General features: G+C 45.0%; 1 protein-coding gene across 1 annotated transcript in view; it reads right to left on the reverse strand.

Annotated features, from left to right (window-relative positions):
* The window catches only part of TLL2 (tolloid like 2), a 1,863,287-nt gene that overhangs the window by 592,519 nt on the left and 1,252,975 nt on the right, over positions 1-17,793 (reverse strand). The window lies entirely within an intron of this gene.

Consider the following 17,793-nt stretch of genomic DNA (forward strand, 5'->3'; position numbering starts at 1 on the left):
AGGATTCCTACCCATGCCAAGAGAAGCCCCAACACTCAATCGCATGTGGTCATAAAAATAACCCAGAGGGACCATATCTATTGTACCTGCTCTCAGAGCAGCAGGACGATAAGTAGAGAGGAGCCTTTGAGTCAGGGCAGGATATCTAACATTTATAATATTACAATCTTCAGTCCCCACCTTATTTTTGGGCCCAACCCAACCAATTCTTCTGGAAAACAGAATATCCTTAAAATCCTTACATGAAAAATCACAGTTCTTACTCAACCAGTATCCAGCCTTATTTGTGAGTTGGGCCGTAGACTCAGTTACCCCAGGAGCAAGAGCAGGTACATTCGTCAACACCACCACATAGGGGGCACAAGCTGGGGGGAGATCCAAACAAGCTAATGAAGGCCTGATTGTCAGCAGATTCGGATCATCATTCCCAACCAGCTGTTGGCTGACCCCCCCATCTCCCACGGATTCAGGATCAGGCTGCCTACTACAACTAAGTCTATTGACAGTCCTATCAGCCCTTAGTAGAGAAGTCGGTGCAGCCGGGGCAGTCTCAGCGCGAGCCCACTGACCCCCAGAATTTACAGGATTAGACAATAGCTGAGATGTTTTTCCCCAGAGGCCCCAAGGACCCCGCAACTTCCTCCAGCAAGAACAACTTTTCACTAGAATGAGATTGCCAAGTCGGGGCCACACAACCACCAGCACAGTGCCTCCCTTGGCTTCCTTGCACACATATCAGAGAAACTGCTTTTTCTATGGCTGATAATTTCGCCACAACAGGGGACAAAATCTCCTGGATCATTTCTTGGAATTTTGACAATAAAATAGTTACATCACAACCCAGATGCTGGCAAGGTGCAGGGTCACTGCTCGTACCCTTAGGGAGCTCCAAGAGAGGTGTTTTCAACTTGGGCATCATTTTCTTTAAGACCTTTTTTTTCCTCGGGGGGGGCTACATTTGTCCACGGGGCAGGCCGGGGGAGAAGATAATAAAAGTCTTTTGCTTCTTCAGGAGGGGCCTTGGCCACCAGAACCCTCTATTGTCTCTGTTGGCTCATCCCGGACAGACTCAGCAGCCACCATAACCGCACCTTGGTTCCCCCCCGGTATAAGCCACCTCCACATCCATGCCCTCCCGAGGACTACTATCAATTGGGGCCTGACACCAGTCCTCCAATTCCATGGATAACCTCCTCTCTGCCAAATCGATTTCCTTTGTTACAACCCCTACTGCTCTTGCGAGGAAGGAATCCAATGTAGTGGGGTCATTTCCCTGCCTACCACCGCCACCACCACCCCCCAATGTACCAGTTAACGGACACCTTTTCCTGCCCGTTTTTCAGTGAAAAAGTTTCATACAACAAAGCAACAAACGAAGCTATCTAAAAAATTTAAAACTATTAAAAATCCACTGTAAAACTCCAAATATACACCAAGTATTAATAAAAATATATATTGTCACCCTCCACAGGAAACGAAAGAGGGGTGGCCCAGCCCAGCCTCTAACGGGCGCAAGATGGGCCTGCCCTTGGCCCGGGCTTTGCCCGGGCGCGTCCCGCGGTAGCGGGCGCACGAAAGTTTATTAAAGGGGCCACTCCCCGCCCCTCCGCCTGCGGTCCAAACTGCACGGGGGCTTAGCTCCTGCCCCCAGCTGATTTCAAGTGATTAGCGCGTCCCGCGGCAGCGGCCACATGAAAGTTTATTAAAGGGACCGCTCCCCGCCCCTTCTCCTGCGGTCCAAACTGCACGGGGGCTTGGCTCCTGCCCCCAGCTGATTTCAAGTGATTAGCGCGTCCCGTGGCAGCGGGCGAGCGAAAGTTTATTAAAGGGGCCGCTCCCCGCCCCTCCTCCTGCGGTCCAAACTGCACGGGGGCTTGGCTCCTGCCCCCAGCTGATTTCAAGTGATAGCCTCACTGAAAAAAACAAAGGTTACAGGAACGTTATAGGTAGGTTTAGGTTTTACCCATATAAAATCATAGAAATTCAGCAGTTATAGTTATACTTATGTTGAGAAATGATAACTTGTTGCCCAAAGTTACTTTCTGGTATGAGTTGTAAGTTACTTCACATAAGTATAACTATAACTGCTGAATTTCTATGGTTTTGTATGGGTAAAACATCAACCTAACTATAAAGTCCCTGTAGCCATTGTTTTTTTCAGTGAATATCTATTGTTATTTGAACACACACGTTAATATTTCTGTCAGGTTGCGGCCAGCTTCTCCTACGGATCCTCTGGATTCGAGAAGAATCTGAAGATCAGCCCCCCAAAAATGGGCTATTTTTTGCCCATGGCCTCTTCATGTGTCCTGTGGTGTCAGAATACCTGTATCCTGACCCCTTAAATGTTTTTACACTGCTTTTTTCTCATCCCCAGGCAATGCGAGAAACAAAATGGAGGTCAAGACTTTTCTGTCAGGTTGCGGCCAGCCAATCAGGGCCTTGCCTTCCCTCCGAATCTGTAGAGGGTCCGAGGAGGATCTGTGTCCCTATTTATACAAATTTGTTTTTCATTTATTAGCTAGAAAACTACTGAACGGATTTACATCAAATCACAAAAAGGGCACTTTCTGGACCAAGGGCTAGCTTTCTGCCAGACTTGGTGGAAGTCTGTCCAGCAGTTTGGGCTGTAGTCATGTTCAAAATCCCCATGGACATTAAAATTGGGAAAACGTGTTTTGGGACCCCCCTTTTTTCTCAGCCCCTGCTTAACGGATCACCCCAAGATTTTCCAGACAGCATCTGAAGTGAGTGTCAAATTTGTTTTGAAAATTCATGAAGATTCATCAACCAGGGCCAAAGATATAGGCAAGTAACTACGTACTAGTGACCTCTGGTAGGTAATAAAATAAAAAAAAATACATATATATATATATATATATATATATATATATATATGTATATATAAAATATTTATCTAAAAGCTCCCAAAGCGCAAAAAATCATTGCACAGTGCTGGTGTGTGTGTGTCTGTGTTGTCTCTTTTTGAACAATTCGAGTAGATATATATTGAAGTTTCGTCTATATATATATATAATATAGTTACAGGGACATTATAGTTAGGCTCACATTTTAAATGCACAAAACTATAGAAATTCACCTATTATAGTTAGAGTTATTTCAAGTAACTATCACTCGTGCCCCTGTCCTGCACAGTTTATCTATGAATCATGACATGAGTGATATCATATCTCTCAGTGCATGGTGAATGCGCATGATATTACTACCTTAGTGCATGAGTTATAGTTACTTGAAATAACTAACTATAACAGGTGAAGTTCTAGGGTTTTGTACGCTTAAAATTTAAGCCTAACTATAACTTCCCTGTAACCTCTATACTTTGAAGCAAATTTCAATTAAAAAAAAATATATACATTTCCTAACTATAATGTCCATCATCCTTTGTTTTTTTTCAGTGAATTTCTATAGGTTTTTTTAACGTATAGTAATTTTAATGACCATATGTTAATCCACCCACGGCCAGGCCTTGCGGCCAACCCCTTACAACCACCCAAACCCGCACCACACACAGCCAAAGACCGTACTCAGCTGGGTTGGGTCTCAGCAGCAGTTGACATCAGAGTCACTACATGAGCTATTGCGCTACAAAAAGCAAGGATGCAAACACCTCCATTAAGGTTTACAGATAACTTTTAAAGGTCAAAATACAGAGAAAAAAACACTTGCTTTGTCTTCACCATGCGCAAGATGTGTGGATGATTAGTACTTTACAAAAGTGGAGCTTCAACGTGAGCACATGCTTTGTATCTGCAAGTGCTTCCTGTTGAGGTTTAATTTCTGTGAAATGAGCATGGTGCCAGAATGAATCCTTCCAAAGCGTATTTATCCAAGAAGAACCTCAATTTTTTGAAAAATGTCTACCCGACTCTAATAATTTCTACTAGCTAATTAGTAAGTGCTACCTCTTTGGGTAAAAGTATAGTGCGTCTCCTACAGTACAACAGCGTAACTGAGGCTGAGGAAATGTCTTCAGTGACCTTGAGTGTCTGTAACTTTACCAATGTGATTGTTCCTTGAGCATCTTCATCAGATAACTTCACAAGGTGGAACTTCAGAGAAAACACACTTGGATGAGGTAAGTGCTTTTGGGATGGCAGGAGGAGCCTCAAGGCCTCGCGGTCCCAGCCAGCTTCCGTCTCCTGCGGGAGCCAGCATTGCTCCTGAATGCAGGGAGCTGCTACAAATAGCAGCTCCCTGCGTGAGGGACCAATGTTTTCATCTCTTTCCCTGCACACATGTTAGCGCACAGGGAAAGAGATGAAAACTCCGCTTTCAGCAACCAGGAGCTGTTTGACAGCTCCCGCTTGCTGAAAGGGGAGTTATGTTTGCTTCTGCTTGGTGAGAGCTGTCAGCTCCTGCCAAGCAAAGCAAACAGCTACCTCCCAAGCGTTGGCGCCACAGAAGGTAGCAGGAGCCTGCCCTGGGAGGTGGCGGTCCCCAGGGCCATGTAGGACTCCAAGAGGGGAGCAGCACGCCCCCCCTTCATCTTTTGAAATTTGCTATTGGAGGTTGTGGTCCCCGGAGCCGGGGGTCTGCGACGGACCCCCTCCTAATTTCAATTAGTAGCCCCAGGGAGGTGGCGTCACTGGGACCCGTAGGAGAGGAGTCTGGGGGGTCCAAAGTAGATGCTAGTCCTTTGGGTGTGGGGGCCACATAGTCCCCCCCACATACTATGAAGAATTAGCCCCAGGGAGGCGGCAGTCCCCGGTTCAGGTTCTCAGAGCCCCCTTATTACTTTTATATTATCTTACCCCAGAGAGGTGATGGTCACAGGGGCACATGGGTGCAGGCAGCCCCCCACCCACACACTTAATTTGCAGAGACCCGGGAAGGAGGTGGTCCCCAGGGCTTTTGGAAGCCCTCAGAGGGGAGCCCCAGACACCCCCTCCTTTTTGTTTGCCCAAAATGCCCCCAGGTCCTGGGCCACACAGGAAAAACATTTGTTTTTTAAAATCATAGCGAAATTTGCAGATTCATCCCGATCCTCACTGGGATTTTGTTAAAAATACTTTTAAGCCTGGGGTGGGTTCCAGGGGGACCGCTGGGCCAAAGCTGGGGGCTTAGAGTAAAGATACCCTGCCTGTTTCTTTTTTTTTATTTACACTTGTTTTTTAGACTCAGTTTTCACCACTACCCCTTTTTTCAGCCCCGACGGACGGATCACCCAGAAACTTCCAATGCACAACAAGATTCTTGGGCACACTTATTTTTTGAAAATTTTGTGAAGATTCGTCAAACAGTGGCAAAGATAGATAGGCAAGTAAAAAAAAACGCTTTTACTGTAGAAACTAGGTCCTAATCCTAAGTACTGGTGACAACCAGTTGGTAATATTATTTATATACATATATATATAGATAGATAGTTAGATATATATACACAATGTAAAAGCATCATTTAGCAAACTTTAAATAGATTGTCCCAAGTTGAACTTTATGTTCCCATTATCAGTGTCAGTGTCCTGCAAGATAAAAGTACACTTCGAAATGCATGTTTTTAGTTTTGTTACATAGTTGCTTTACATTTGAAATTTGACTTCTACTAACTAACATTGTTGTATGGAAACATATTAAAAAAATTAGCACACTAACTATTCTCAAACTGAAACACACCGATCCCAAAACACTGACAAAACAGCAATATCAGACAAACAATGAATGCGAAAAATGAAACTAAGGATGACATTCAAATGCTCCAAATCTTTTTAAAGAGTACTAACATCAATTCAATTAAATACTTTATTTCGGCTAAAGAGCCATAAAAGTGTTACATCCAAATACATAAAACACATATAAATTGAATAAGATATACATGCATCAAAATCAAAATCGTGGCAATAAGTTTAAATGTATGAATAAAATCAATCACTACAATTAATGATCATACAAAATTAACTAACATCAATTAATAATTCATGTAGTATAAAAATAATACATACGGATAGATGTTAGCATGTGTAATACGGTCCCATGTTCCCATCTTGGGTCAGGTGCCATTTATATACCACTCTGCCTTGCGTTTTATAGTATCACCAGAAACCCTTGATGGCAATATGGGACCATATTATGAAGTGACCCATTACGTATTCTCTCTCACACTACAGAAGTTTCAAAAGACTATTGATAAAAAAAGGGGGAGAAAACATGAAATGAGTTCGGACATGTTTGAAACAAGATTTGACCTAATATTAATTCCACCTCAAGAGCCGCATTCCGTGTTTTGCCCAACAATGAGTTTAGAGCTGTGTAATCCACAAAGGGCAACTCATAAGCATCTTCCCGTAGCAAACGCACCCTGAACGCACATGTCTGGTAATGAGCCCTCAGCGAGAACATCAACAGATCAGCATCCAATGAAAGCAAGCGCTGTGTAGAAAGACAAACTTTCAGTGCATGTTCGAAAGAGCACCAGAGTCACCGAAACATGGGCTGCACACAATGGAAAACTAGTCACACTCCAATTGCCCCAGGAGTGATGCTCCAAAGTACTGCATCATGGGTTCACAACACAGCTGCACTGGTGGGAGCGCTTTCAGTCCTCCTTGTTGCGGTGGGACAGCCATTGCACAGAAAGATTAGCAATAGCAAGATGTCACCTATTATAGCCAAAGTTATTGGAAATCCCCCCAAAATGCTAGAGAATATTGAGTGGATGGCTGATGGTACTAAGCTGACTATAGGAGAGAAGGTGTGAATGAAACCAGAGCCAACAGCCTTAAAGACATTTGCAATTCCAGTAGTACTGGATACATTAAATATTCGTCCCACGGGCTCACCAAAGCGTCTCGGAAAGTTAGTACTTAAAATGAACTGTATCTCTGCTATATCTATAGCAGGATATTTCTACCCCACATCTGCTGTTTAGCATTACGAATTCAACGATAGTCAAGATTGGTCCTGTAAAGTTTTTTTATTGTCTTTTGTTTGTAGAATTTGGGAGGTTGTTTGGCAAAAAAATAATGAAATGTTTTCCACTAGGCTACCTAATCTTTCGCAAACAAACGTCTATGTGACTTTTCACAAGATCTTACTGATGCACCTATAACAGTGCAGTAATACTACTAACTGGTATGGCGCTGCTGAATTATCTTAGAGTCAGTCAGTCAAAATATTATTGAATCAGTTAACTAAAACATCAAAAAGGCAAACAGAAAAAGATCAAAACAAAGATTAAAAGTTAAAATAGCAGACAAAGGGCTTACAGAACATCAAAGGCAAAATTAATATCAATGATTAAAAACACAGTAATAAATGCAATAGTAGATAAGAAATTGTTTAAAAAAACATATGTATAAAAACAAGACAGTGCAACAGAACAAGAGACATCATGAATTGCCCACAGGGATCACAAAAAAGATCATGAAACAAGACAAAATGTAGAGTGTTCTGGTCTGAAAAACGATCGCAATTACACGAGGCTAAATTATCCACTCTGTTTCAGCCAATAGGGACCGCTAAAACCACTGCAATTGATTCAGCCTAAAACGGGTCAACATAAAACGATGTAGGGGATTAGTGACAAGAGTGAGGTAGGGTTCAATATACCCATATGTTGAGATTGTATCATGGGCACGGACTGAGGGCTTAACTAATTCCCCATATTAACTGGAGGCCTGAGCTCTTGCAGATAAATGTTTTTATTTTTACACAGTTTATGTCACCCTTGCTTACATTTTTGGGATAGTCATATAGTTCTGGGCGACCCAAATCCATAAATGTGAGTGGAATGAGTTTGGCCTTTTCCAAAAGCATGCAGTCCCACAGGATAACCCTGTTGAAATTCAATTTGGGGTTTATCCAGACTGAAATCCATTTTAACAAAGGCCAGAGTGACAATAGGTCAGAAATGCAGCCCACCTCTAACTCCTCATTGATCACAAAACAAGTGGTGGATTGAGTTACTGCCAGGAGCCAGCTCAAAATGTAGTCTCAATGGTTTAGAGATCAGGGGCCTTTTTATAGCCCCAGATATCACTACTGTACGAGGCCAAAGAAATGTATTTAGGTTGATAAATTTGAATAAATGCTTTAATTGGTTTTGCCCCTATTTGGCTGGCAAAGTCAACACAGAAGCTACTGACCTGGCCAATACGTTCCTTTTGGCTTTTAAAAGGGGCACCCAGTAGCCCTTATCATCTAAGAGCACCCCCAGATATGCGAAAGCATTGACCGTAGAATGCTCGGCCCCCTCCACGCTATAGGCTCTCCGCTCTTTGCTACCCCTCCCCAATACCATGATATGTGATTTAATAAAATGTGTGCGTATATGCAGCCCATCGATAAAACTGACAAAAGCACTTAACATTTTTTAGGCCGACTGCGGTCCTGGATAATAGGACCCCGTCATTGGCATACAGATGAGCTGGAATATAACAAGAACCAGCAAGAGGGGTATCTAGGCAGACTGCACTTAGGAACTACCACAAATCATTAATATAAAGGGGAAATAAAACCGGAGCCGGTATACAGTCCTGCCTGACTCCACAGTGGACTTTAGAAGGTGCTGTGATATTTCCATCTTGGTTTTATCTTATCATGCCTTTAGGTAATAGTACAAATCGTGCGAGAAATGCACTAACTTTTTATCTAGGCCCATGTTTAACAAGATTGACCAAAGTTTGCTCCTGTTGATACATAAAAGGACGATGATAGGTCCATGAATGCCAGGTAAAAACAACCCTGTTTGGTGACGGTATATTTATCAATGACTAGCCGTAAATTTAAACATTGATCCAGGGTGCTTCTACCTGCTCTAAAGCCATATTGCAGGTCACTCAAGATTTTGTTGTCTTTCAGCCATGCAGTCAACCTTGAGAGAATGACTCATCCCAATAGCTTGACTGTCAAATGTATTAAAGAAATGGGTTGACAACAACACAAATAAGTTATCACCCATTTCTTAAGCACAATTACAGACCTAGACCAGGGATGTCATCCATCACTGCTGCAATCAGCACTTTGGTCAGATTGTTGGCCCTTTCCTCTGAATCAAGTTTGAAGACGTCATCTGGCACATCGTCTGAGCTTGGTGCTTTGTTTTTGGGCATACCATCAAGAGCTGCCTTAATTTCTCCTTAGTGGAATACAAAGGTAGTTTTACATGCCTCAAACACCAGATTAGACCCTGGAACTTCAACCAAATGGCGTCCATAAATCACCTTGAAGTGCTCTAACCAAACTTCAGGAGAGATATGACATTCTGTGGTAACATTAGCAACCCCAGGAAAGTACTGATAATTAACTATTTTCCAAAACTTGGGCACTGTCTTTAGAACATCAAACTGAAGGAGTTGGTCCCACGCATCCTGCTCAATCAACTTTTCCCTAGTAGTTATTGCAGATTTGTACGTTTTCCTGCACATAGTCACTTCTTTAGCATTACGTGTTTTTTTTTACAAGGCTGTAAGCAAAGTGTGGTGGACCTGAGAATAGTTGTGATCAAACCATTTGTATACACATGTGGTGGCCCCTGGTTTACTCTTCCCTAAACTGAGAAACCCCGGATGAACTCTCAGATATTACAAAAGGCACGCAAAATGCCATTAGGTGTGGGGGATGCACCTAAGTACATAACGATGTCCTGCCTAAAAGTGGAATCTAAATTCGCTATGAGATTTAAGGGAGCCACATTAGAACATTTTAATCTACGCCCCTGGTCTACTAGCTTGAACTCCTGACCTGCCATAACCTTATCATTTTTCATGTTCTTTCACAGATCCCAATAAAAGGTCAAATACAAAGGGTTATGGTCAATGAATTCGCTACACATACCCCATACTGAGTGACTAGATTGTAGGAAAGCAAAATGTAATCTATAGTAGAATTATAGCCTCGTCCAACAAACGTAGAAACAGCCAAATCCGAGCTAGTGTCTTTATTAGAATAATTTAAACGTTGCAGATTGTTATCAGTGGATTCCCCTCTAGAGTCAGCTCCTTACACCGGACTTTAGGCATGAATGGATATTAAAGTTCCCTAGCACAATCACCCTAGGAGGGAAGTGTTGCTTTAAAAAAAAAATCAGCCGAAAAAAGATTAAGTGCCCTCAGATGTTTGTTTTGGGTGTCCTGAGAGTATGAGTTGTAAAAATGTATAACTAGAAAACTTAATGAAGGAGTGAGCCCCAGAGTGAAAATAATGCTCAAAGGAACTGCATATCTCACAAATGAAGTTAGATACAGTAGATATGTCCTCCCAAAGTTTAGCTATTAAAAGAGATTCATTATGATTTGCATTTAATCTTTACTTGCCAAATAGTCTTAGTGATATATTCTTAACCTTCTCAAACCGCCATGGACGGATTGTTTTATTTATATCAGATGTCCATTCTGTTAATTACATTTCCATAATACTTTCCTATTGACCCAATGTCAATATTTAATGGAAGACCTAATATTTGTGATATTTCATACTTAAGGATGTTTTTGTTTATAACTATTGTTATTTCCTTACCCTCATTCCTCCCACTGTTTAACACTATTGTTGCACAAATAAAAAGTGTTTGTAAATTACTGATTTATATCATTTATACACATTCTATGTTATACTTTTTTCAAATTTTTAAAAAATAATCTAATCTTGTAATCTTATTTAATATCTAATGGTTTGTACTGATGACTAATCAACTTTCTGCATGGGTAATGACTAATTATTTTTTATATTTTGTTCTAAAAACAGCTTTCTACACCTAAGTAAAGAGTGAGACCACAGAAAGATGCAGGGCAATTCAGCACTTATGTTTACATTTGGAAACATATTTTCCAGTAATAAATAATTTGAAAATTGTGATACTGCAAGCAACCCCAGGGTGTGCCATTCTTACACCAAAAGATTGCAGAGAACAAAGGGTAGTCAATGCATATAAAACATTGATTTCTTTTCTCACAATCAAACTTAAAGGTGCTGTCAATGAGGGAAAGGCAGTCTCAATTCTCGTCAAGGTAATAACAATAAAAAGTATGTTCCTATAAACTGCTTCATATTACATTTCCGCATCTCTAAGAGCTGCGGTAGGGGGGCTGGACCCCGACAGCAACCAGGATGGCCGCTCGGCAGTGAAGCTCCAGCACCAAAAGTCCCAATATTGTCTTTCAATAGGCCACTTACCCATATCCACTTCCACTGGGGCCCCCCCGATTACTATCAGCACTGTTTAGAAGACCAGGGAGGAATGGCATGATGGTGTGATGCCAAGATGACGTGGTGAAGGCAGCACGAAAATGCTTTGCATACTGGGCTATCCGGCCCTTGCCTAGAAAGCCCAGAAACAACAGGGGCCATGGGTGAGCCTGAGGCCACAGGCTCCCGAGCCCCGCTGGGTTGCATCACCTGACCCTTTTGCACTGTGAAACTGCCTACATTCAATCCATGCTGAGTTGGCTGGAGCAGCTGCTGAGTTAGGACACAGCCAGCATTGAATTCAACAGACTGTTATGGCCCCACCTCCACTCCTACAGTGAGATAAAATCCTGGTAACACGGGGAGGGCTGGCTAGCCCTGCTCTGCGGCACCCCAGGAGGCATTATCAATGTGAGGCACTGCTCTGGCCTACGGGCCATGCTGCGAGACCTGTACAGCCAGATCTTTTGCTCTTGCAGTCACTGAGGATGGTTTGGGGGGGGGGCAATTGCATGCTCCAGGAACAACACAGAGGGACTGTCTGTCCGAATCCTGTTACCCTCAGCAGTCTCCTTGACTCCTGACAGTACTTCCACTTCTGCAGCAGCCTCCCACCTCTTCTGTGAAATGGTCCTTAATAGGGGGGTCTCTGCTTCTCTCATCCCACATACAATGATTGCGCCTCCTGCCCCCCTAACTATTGAGCTGATCTCTGGGGGACCCAGGGCCTCATGTGGGCCCTGAGACGTAAACCCTTGCTACTGTCACTGCACCTGTCACAATCACCTTCTCCGACTGCCACCCACTCAGGCCAATATCACCTTGGTTTAGCAAGACCCCACAACACCTGGGCCTGACTCTAAAACAGCAGCTGCTAGTGACCATACCGGCACAACCGGGCCCCCTACATCCTCACCCATTACGAGGCCTTTCAAAACAAATTCTCCGGACTGACCCTCATTGAATATGGGGCACTGGGATCCCAAGCAGCGCACGCTCCCCTTCGAGCACAACAGAGACTCTGGGAGGTCAGGAGCATCTAGAGAAATGGAGAGTTGGGCAGGCCCGGGTGCAAACTAGATGCACTCGTGGGGCACAGCCGCTATTAAGGATGACCTGCGCGCAGGGCTTAGCTATATTGATGCCCAATTTGTACCCTGGCAAGTAGAACTGACAAATGGGAGAGTGCCTTGATCGCCAGAGTATTCAGCTGGATGGTGCAAAGGAACACATCTCACCCTTGGTAAACAGGCCATTGGCGGTACATAAGCGGCTAGAGAAAAATCGGGAGCACACTTAAAACCGTCATCATCAAGAATGAAGATCTAGAGGTCAGGTCACGCTCCAACAACCTGTGCATCCTGGGCACTGGGGAAACCACTGACACTGGCCGAGCGGACCTCTTTGTAGAGCGCCTCCTTTCAGATCTCTTTGGCCATCAGAATTTCACCACCACATTCGTAGTGGAAGGTGCCCACCACTCGCTCAAACTGAGGCCATCCCCTGGGTCACCACCGCACCCCATCACTGCCCGTCTCTTGAATTTTCAGCAACGCAACATGGTACTCCACTTGGTGCACAAAATCAGAGAAGTTCAGTATCAAGGCTCCTGGCTTTCCTTCTCCACTGGCTTCAGTATGTCAGTACAAGATGCCCTTCAGAAATATGCAGATGTCAAGAAAAAACCAAAGAACCTGGGCCAGACATATGGTATGCTCTATCCAATCCACCTGCAGGTCGATGTCAATGCCCATATTTTCAACACCCCTGAGGAAGCCCTAGCCTTCTGCAAACAATACAGCAAATGTTGTTTGCTTTCCCGCAACCTCACACCTGTGTACACCCCCCTCCATATGTGCACGCAACAACCAGCAGGGATCACTTCCAATCGGACTGACGCCCACTATCGCCGGATAAGGCCTGCTCACCTCCTGACCCTCTCTGGCTCACCATATTCAGAACTGCACCTCTTCAGTTCCATTTGCATCCTGATGATGTTATACCTTTGTTAACTCCTGCAACTCATTTTGACTCACAAAGAATCATCTTTAGCCAGTCACAGGGATTCTGGCTCGGATGAGTTGTTCACCCCTGAGGTGTACACCACATTGCAGAGTATTGTGTTTTTTTTGGTATCTTTGTTGTTGGTTTTGGGCTCGGGGACTCACTGGATTTTTTTTTCTCAGCGTAGGTGGAGGGTGGTAAGATTGGGTTCACAGGGATCTGTTTATGTTTGTTTGCTCAACTCACAGGAAGGGGCCATCCTCTCAAAAGGATTGGGTCGCATCTGCTTGTATGGCCACGTTTAGGGGTTATGCATGACATTCGGGCACAGCAGTTGAACTTCCATTCCTATCCCGGAATATTAGGGGCCAAACAATCCACGTAAAGGCAAACTGGTGCTGCAATGCCTCACACGCCACAGTATAAAAACTGCATTCTTGCAGGAGACTCATCTATCCCCAGAAACTCACACTAATTTGCCTCTTCGTGGAGCCTCCTTCGATACTTCTCCAATTACAGTACATACTCACAGAGGGTGTGCATCTTAATCCACAGATCTGTCCCATTTAACCCCACAACTACTCTTACTGACAATGGGGGCAGGTACATGGCAGTTGTAGGCCCCCAGGCCCAAACCATCCTGCTTCTCAATGTGTATGCCCCAAATACGGAATTCCCGGACTTTATTCACACCCTTGCACCCCTCTTGGTGTGTGTTGAGTCAGATCATATCATACTTTGGGTGGGGGGGCTTTAACCTCATAAGGGACCTTCTCTTAGATTCCACATCCACATCCCCTAGCATTAACCCTTGTTCATAGCAGGCCCTACACAACCTTTGTGACAGACGTTTTGAGGGATGCCTGGCATTTGGTCCATGCTAAGACGATTACACCTCCCCACATCACATAGTCTAGTACAGACTATTGGTTCCTATCACCACAGTTGCTCTGTGGCTGCGTGGTGTCTTTCACTTCCCACGTACCCTCTCAGATCACTCTCCTGTCCAGAAGTCAATGGTCATACCATATGGGGGGGGAATTGATCGGCACTGGCACTTTCCTTTCCGCTTAACACCCTCCTGGATGAAATATTTGGCTCAGAGCTCTGTATTGTTATATTTGAATACCTCGAGCTCAGAAAAGGATCAGATCACAAGCAACCTTCTAGGAAACATTAAAAGCGCACATCATGGGTATAACCATCTCTAAAACTGGCATGCTGTGTGATATTCGTAACAGCCTGGCCAGTGTAGAAATTGTCCTGCGTGACCATTGCTAGCATAGAGGCTAAGCAACGCCACGTTATCCAACTGGCAAGGTGGACAGTTTTACTGAGTGAGTTTCGAGAGCTGGCTGAATGAGAAGTTGCATTCCTAGGGAAACACGCTAGGACCAGATGCTACGGGGAGGGAGAACGACCTGGTCACACTCTGGCACACTTGCTTCAACCTCCCAGGGGCACTGCATACATTCCTGAACTGTAACGGCCTGATGGGACCAGGGTGACTGACAATACTGACATCCTGACGGAGATGCTCCAGTATTACTCACATCTCAACACCACCCGCACTACTGGTGAGGACACGGCTAGGGCAGACTACCTGGCTGAAATTGCCATTGTCTAGATCACAGACACCCAGCGACAGTTCCTTAGCAAGCCCATCTTTAGCGATAACATCATAAAAGCAATTGCCTCTCTAGCTGGGTCCAAGGCTCCCAGTCTAAATGGGCAAACTGAGGATTTTTACAAGGCTAATAAAAAAATGTTAGTCCGACATCTCCTGGAGATGTTTGCCGAAATGCTAGAAGTGGGATCCTTCGGACCCAACAAGACAGCATGGAATGACCCCTGGTGGCCTACCACCCTAGGACCACCCCCGACACCCACCACCCACGCACGCAATCTCGGCATCATACTTGACTCGTCTCTCTCCATGACTCAGCAAATCAACACCATATCGTCCTCCTGCTTCAACACCCTCCGCATGCTACTCAAGACCTTCAAGCGGATGCCAATAGAAACCAGAAGAACGGTCAACCACGCCCTCATCAGCAGCAGACTGGACTACGGCAACGCCCTCTACGCAGGGACCACAGTCAAGCTCCATAGAAAACTCCAGCGCATCCGGAACGCCACCGCACGCCTCATCCTCAACCTCCCTCACCATGAGCACATCTCCGCCCACCTCAGATCCCTACAGTGGCTGCCCATCAACAAAAGGATCATCTTCAAAATCCTAATCCACGCGCACAGATCCCTCCATGACACCGGACCGGCCTACCTCAACGAACAAATCAACTTTCACATCCCAACCCGCCAGCTATACTCCGCCAACCTCGCCCTTGCTACAGTACCACGCATCCAACGCACCACCTCCGGCAGCAGATCCTTCTACCACCTCGCCGACAAAACCTGGAACTCCCTCCCCACCAACCTACGCAAGACCCAGGACCTAATAACTTTCAGAAAGCGCCTCAAAGCATGGCTCTTCGAGCAGTAACACCCCCCCACTCCCAGCGCCTTGAGACCCTACCGGGTGAGTAGCGCGCGTAAGACATTTTTTGATTGACTGATTGATCCTTACACCCAACACTGCGCAAGGCTGTCCTCACATTATTAGTAAAGCCCAGTAAGGACCTACTACACTGCACTTCATATAGACCACTATCGCTATTTAATTTTTACAACCGGATTTTGGTCAAAGTGTTGGTCACCAGGTTGACACTTTTGCTAGATAAAATCATATCACCATTGCAGTTTGGCTTTGTTTCACATCAGTTCACCTCTCTTAATCTGCGTACGGTATACTTGGTGCTTAACATGATTTCCCCAACAGTGCCAGCAGTGGTCGCCCTGCTGGACATGGAAAAGATGCTTGACTCGCTGGAGTGGCCTTTCCTTCTTGCAACTTTACTGAAACTTGGAACCGCCCCCCCCAATCACACTTGGTATGTTATTATATTCCCACCCAACAGCCCACCTAAGAGCCAATTGCTCACTTAAGGATGCTTCTGACGTCACCAGGGGGACTAGTCAGGAATGCCTCTTATTCCCATTCCTGTTCATAATAGCCATGGAACCCCTGGTTCGACATCTTCAGAATAGGCAACTCGACTGGGTGTTGAACTTTAAACCAGACCTGTTATTACTGTCACTATTTGCTGACAACATCTTAATATTTTTCTGACACCCAAGTGCAGATTTAGGTCCCATAGTTTGGAGGATCATCCGCTTCAGCACCCCTTCTGGTATCACAATTAACTGGAATGAATCTGAACTCTTTCCACTTACTGATGCCACTGTACTGGTCACCTGTGAATTTCCCTTGAAATGGTGTGATGGCCCTGTCCGCTACCTTGGCCTTCTGTTGCACCGGGAAAAACAACAAGAAATCCATCTGAATTACATCCCCGTGACAGACAAATTGACAACATAGGTCAAGGGATGGATTTGGCTGCCTCTGTCAATGGCGGGCCCGAATACCATTATCAAAATGGTTGTACTTCCCCACTTTCTGGATCTTTTTTTAAGCATTCCAATCCCTCTCACTATTGCAATTTTTCACCACATTGAGAATCCTTCTCCTGCCCTTGGTTTGGGTGGACCGAAGCACCTGGTTAGCTGGGACACTTTAGTGCTCCCCTATGACAGAGGGGGGCTTGGAGTACCACATTTTCAACTTTACTAATTGGCTTCCTAATGTCAGTTTGCATACCATTGGTACCATTGTGGTGCCCAGCTCCCCTATGCCATACCAGAATGCGACAAGGCAGACCCCATCCCGCTTCCCTCCATCCTTCCTTGGGGTCTCATGCTGGGCCCCACTGATATTTTGACACTTTCCACCACCTGCTGGGAATGGAGGAAGCTGCTTCATATTCTTGGGGTTTCTCTACTCCCCCACACTGCCATTAGCAGAAAATCTATGGGTGTCCCCTGACGCTGGAGAAGCTGGTACAACGAGCACTGTCACACCATGCTTTACATATGTTCGGGATACGCTCCATGATGGCCACGTCCTCTCTCATGCCGATGATGTACGCTTTGCCCATGCTGCCCCAATGGACCATTTTATTCTACACCACGTCCACAGTGCCCTCCGTGAGCACATACCCTCATATCCGCTAGCGATGGAAGAGTTTGTCCCCGTCACCTGTCATAACTGATCTTGATGGTGGACTCTTGGTGTCCAACCTCTACCATGCATGGGTGGCTCTAGCACCAACTCGAGATACTAGACTCTGGAAAACCTGGGAACACAAATTAGGCCAGCCCCTTTCAGATAAAATCTGGTCCTATCGCTGCAACTAAACCTAGCTGATATCACATAACCACAGACAGAAACTCCTATATTATAAATTTCTATGGTGCACACACACCACACCCAGTGTCCTAGCAAAGATAGACCCTTCAAAATCCTCCAATTGTCCTAGGTGTCATTCTGAGGACGTAGACTTTGCACTCTTGACATGGTCCTGTGGCATCATAGGCAGCTATTGGAGTTCAAACTTCACACAAGTTTCAATGATGACTGGGTCTGACCTGGAACCTGATCCGCTCCTCGCCTTACTGGGGTATGTTGAGAATATACCATGTGGAGTCTGCAGATTCACAGCCATAGCTCTACTGCTGGCAAAACGAGAGATTGCC

Source organism: Pleurodeles waltl, chromosome 6 (genome assembly GCF_031143425.1).
Source record: "Pleurodeles waltl isolate 20211129_DDA chromosome 6, aPleWal1.hap1.20221129, whole genome shotgun sequence".
NCBI classification, from domain to species: domain Eukaryota; kingdom Metazoa; phylum Chordata; class Amphibia; order Caudata; family Salamandridae; genus Pleurodeles; species Pleurodeles waltl.